Genomic DNA, 5,190 nt, shown 5'->3' on the forward strand with positions numbered 1-5,190 from the left:
CAAACTAACCCAAACTAACTCTAACCCATATCCAAATAGGGCCACAGTCTTTGAGCACGGTTCATAGTCGTTCCAAGCTCGGGCATTGAAGTTTGTAACTATTTTAGATTAGAATATACTACTCCTCCGACGCTAGTAGTAGAGCAGAGTCCTACTCTACTACTCTACTCAAGCAAGTTAGGGCATAGCACTGTAGGGAGTACCAGTACTGTGATAACTCAAGCAAGTTGTCTGGCATCGACATGACCCTACGCTGCTGGTATGTGTCTCGTAAGTCAAGTGGCGTGTTGTAGTCATCATCACCTGTCCACTTCCCGCAGCACATATTCGCTTCTCCATCTTTGTCCGCACATAATCTCGCCCAATCTTTCATCCCCGCTAAGGCGCCTCCCCCCCTCGTCCGAAACCCAAGCACTAACAATGGCAGAACCGAGCAGCGTCCGCCGAAAGAGTGGCTGGAATTCGCTCCCCACAGAGATAATCAAGCTCATTGTTTCGCGTGTGGACAATCTCAGTACCATGCAAGGATTATGATGGCAGCACGGTTTCGTTCATCAGGCAAAACTGAGTGTACACAACGTACCATGCGTCTCTGCATGCACCATACCCTGATATGTGTCGCCACACTCTGCAGCCCAAAGTAGGAGAGAGGGTCGCAAGTATCAGACTTCGACCTGCTGGCTGGAGTTTCCCCCGTCAGGCACCCATCTGGTTCAAGCCGTCAGCCAATCTCCACAGCTTAATAAATAGTAACGTCTAATTGAGCCAGTTAGTTAGATGCGTACACTTGGTGTAGTAGGATCTTTATTTAGTTTGATGCATACACTTGTTCTTTTTTGGTATCCCTTTTGTAATGATGACTGATGTTTGGTTTGGAAGAGAGAGATGCGTCTTCACTCTTCTGGCCTTCTTACTGCTTCTGTTGCACCCCCAGCCCTGGTTGTTGTTGCTGCTATTTTCTTTGTACCAATAGTAGTATATTTCGTCTGTTGGTTGAATAAATGTGTTGTTAGAACGACAAACGCAATGTTTTGGAAGTTGTTGCACGGTTCGATCCTTTAGTGCCCCGTACCGTACGTAGCGCATACTATTCTTCGTACGGAACACATTTTCCACTTGTTGATAACATGCAGCCCAATAGAGAAGCCCATAATTAACTGGAAGGGAGGCTCTCACATGAATCCGGCCCAGGTACATGCTCATGGCCCCCTAAACATAAATAAGTAAATAAATAAATAAAGCTAAATGCTCATGCACCAGTTCTTTGGGAAAATAGGTAGCCCAGTATTTCTTTTTGAAGAATACCCAAGTTAGGCCTATTTGTTTTCTCCGAATTACTGGGCTGCAAATCTTTCAAGACGAAGAGGGATGCATTCCGGCCTGGCTTAAGAGTATGGTCAATTTCTGTTAAAAGTAATATCAAAAGGGGTTGAAAATTCCAAAAAAAAAATAGCAAATGGGATATAAGTTTCTTTTTTTGTTTTTGTTCTTCACTGATATCTTATACGTATTTCATTGAATTTAACATGACATAGTACTAATTTATTTATAAATTTGTTTTAGTATGGTTATTAATTTTTGGATTAAGAATATTTCGTCCCCCGGCAAAAATTTGCGAATTTTCAAAATTTCCCACATATTTAGTTAATTTTTTAACCCTGGTACTGACCAAAAAATGGCCGGCAATTCTAAAAATGGAAAACGGGCTGCAATAAATTCCATATGAATTAGAAAATGAGTAAAAAATTATAAAAATAATAGCAAATGGGCTGTACACGCCACAGATTTCGAGGCTGACTTGTTTACGCAAGGCTTTGTCAGTGAACACATGATTCTAGCAGCAGTGACTGTTGGATGTCCATCCAACGGCCAACGTGCTTCTTCAATCTGTGATCTTCCTGCTCCAGCCGCCTAAACTAGCGCCGGCGGGACTGCCTGCTCCCTCCTCTTGTGGCCTGTTGTGATGCCGCGCAGGCTTCCCCGGCCCACCCTACTCCCTCCGCTGGCCTGGCCGCACTCAATCAACTGCCTCCTTATTACGCGAAAAAATGATTCCTCCCACTGACATCTGGGGCGCACCGGTTGGGAGGCTGACTTGTGGGCCTACTAAGTTGACGCGTACGCAAGGCTTGTCAACTTAGTCAACAAACGATTCTAGCAGCAGTAACCATTGGATTTGAATCGAACGGTCCTGCTGCTTCTTCAATCGTTGCTCTTCTTGCACCAGCCGCCCAAACCAGCGCCGGGGAGACCGCCTGCTCCTGCCTCCAGTGGCCGGCTGTGCTGCCGTTGAGGCCTCATCGCCCCTCCTACTCCCAACGCTAGCCAAGCCCTGCGGCGACGGCAGCCTCACCCCATAGCCGAACCAGTGAACCCTCGTACTCCTCTCCGCGTGGGCATCCACTGCCGCGTCTTCCCCGGCTTCGCGTCGTCCCCTTCCTAGGCCTCGCCGTCATCCACCGCCTTGGTGCTCTCGGCGCGGCGTGGTCAACTTTGTCAATGACATTCCATCGGAAGAGTACTGTACGTGGAGAGGCTGACAGCTGGGTCCACGGCCACAGCCCAGTTTTTTTGTGATTTGCCAAGTAAGTCGCTTTGTCAGGCCTGTTGGGCTGTAAATCTTTCAAGACGATGAGAGCTTTCATTCGGCTGGTCGAGAAAATGGCCCATCAGTAATGAGAAATGGGTTGTACATTTTTAAAACACATCAAACCGGCAATTAGTTTCAAATATCTTTTTTCATTTCGAGATTTTAAATTACATTAATTTTTATGCATGGAGAATTTGTTGCATTTTATATTGATATACATTTATTTTTAAAATCAGTTTGAACGTGAGTCGAAATTTCGGGATTAAAAACAGTTCGGACCGCACCCAAATATGCAAAATTTCGTATAATTTTTTAACCGTGGCCACAATATGGGCTGTAATGCTAACAAAAAGAATATGGGCTCCAAAAAACCTTAAGAATTAGCAAATGGGCTGTAAATTATTAGAAATAATGGCAGATGGGATGTATGTTGTTTTCCACAGATTTGAGGCTTTCCTAAAAAAGGTTGATGCACAAGCAGTGACTGTTGGATGGCCATCCAACGGCCGTCGTGCTTCATCAATCTCTGCTCTTCCTGCTCCAGTCGCTCAAACAAGCATCGGCGGGACTACCTGCTCCCTCCTACCCGCGGCCGGCTCTACTGCCGCGCAGGCCTCACCGCCCCACCGTACTCCCATCGCTGGCCTAGCCATCCCTCTACTCACCCACACCTGCTGTTATTCTCCGGCGACGGCAGACGAACCAGCAAACCCTCGTACAGTCGTACTCCCCTCCGCGTGGGAAACAACTGCCGAGTCTTCCCTGCCTCCGTGTCGTTCCCTTTCTAGGCCTCGCCGTCGTCCACCTCCCTAGTGCTCTCAGCGCGGCCTGATCAACGTGGTGAACGACCGATATGCATCTGAAGTGGACTGTATGTGGAGAGGCCGACAACTGGGTCCACGGCCGCACGCAAGGAAATGTCTCCTTATTACGCGCAAAATAATGATTCCTCCACCTAACATTAGGGACCCACCGAAAGGGCCTCTGTATTTCGCGAAAAAATGTTTCCGCCGTTGACAGCTCGGACTCACCAGCTATATCTTCGCACGCAAGGAAGTGCCTCCTTATTACGCACACAAAAAATGAATACTCCCCCTGTTAGCTGGGACCCAGTATAGTGGCAGGCTGACTTGTGGGCCTACTAAGTTGACGGGACGGAGGGCTTTGTCAACTTAGTCAATATGCACGATTCTAGCTCCAGTGACCGTACGATGTCCATCCAACGGCCGTAGTGCTTCTTCAACCTCTGGTCTTCTTGCTCCAGCCGCCCAAACCAGCGTCGGTCGTGCCTCATGCTCCTGCCTCCCGTGGCTGGCTGCGATGCGGCGGAGGCCTCACCGCCCCCTACTACTCCCACCGCTGGCCAGGCCATCCCTCTACTCACCCACACCCCCTGTTATTCTGCGGCGACGGCAACCTCACACCGCAGCGAACCAGTGAACCATCGTACTCCTCTACGCGTGGACATCCACTGCCGCGTCTTCCTCGGCTCCGCGTCGTCCCCTTCCTAGGCCTCGCCGTCGTCCACCGTCCTGGTGCTCTCGGCGCGGCGTGGTGAACGTGGTCAAGGAACGGCTTCCATCGGACGTGGACTGTACGTGGAGAGGCCGACAGCTGGGTCCACGGTCGCAGTAAGGAAGTGCCTCCTTATTACGTGCAAAATAATTATTCCTCCACCTGACAGCGGGGACCCACCGGACGGGCCATCGTATTTCGTGAAAAAAAATGTTTGCCCTTGACTGCTGGGACCCACCAGCTACATCTTCGCATGCAACGAAGTGCATTCGGGCAAAAAAACGATTCGCCACCCTGACTGCTTGGACACACCAGCTATATCTTCATAGGCAAGGAAGTGCCTGACAGTCGGGACCCACCTGGTCGAAGCGTACGTAGCGTTGTCATTCTGGTCGCGAATGTGTACGTACATATATACTGGTGGATGTAGACGCGCGCATGTGTCGTAGTAGAGGCGCGTACGTGTCGTAGTAGAGGCGCGCACGTAGCATGACACGTATGTACAGCGGTCACGGTGCAAGAAAGAAAATACGGCCATGTATGTGTACATACTGGCGGGGTCTCGAACGCCTACTCGCGCATACGTACGGCCAGGGCTCGTGTACATGGCTGAGTCAGAACGGAGAAACAACGTCGTCGTTGTGTTCATGGGGAGGCAGCATCGTCATCGTGTTCATGGGGAGGCAACCGAATGCCTCGTGTTCATGGGGAGGCAACGAAATGCGTCGTGTTCATCGGGAGGCAACAGAACGCGTGGGAGCCGACCGGCTGGGTCGGAACGGAATGTGTGGTCGTGTTCATTGGGAGGGCTTGGACGGAACATGCGATGAAAACGAGGCCTGAACGGGGTCCTGTTGATCGGGAGGGGTCTAGCGTACCGCAAAACGGAGGAAACGGACCTCCTACGATCGAAACGGGGGTCCTGTTGATCGGGAGGGGTGTAGCGTACCGCAAAACGGACAAAACGGACCTCGTAAGGTCGAAACGGGGGTCCTGTTGATCGGGAGGGGTGTGGCGTACCGCAAAACGGACGAAACAGACCTCCTACGGTCGAAACGGGGGTCCTGTTCATTGGGAGGGGTGTG

Source organism: Triticum dicoccoides, chromosome 5A (assembly GCF_002162155.2).
Source record: "Triticum dicoccoides isolate Atlit2015 ecotype Zavitan chromosome 5A, WEW_v2.0, whole genome shotgun sequence".
Taxonomy (NCBI): domain Eukaryota; kingdom Viridiplantae; phylum Streptophyta; class Magnoliopsida; order Poales; family Poaceae; genus Triticum; species Triticum dicoccoides.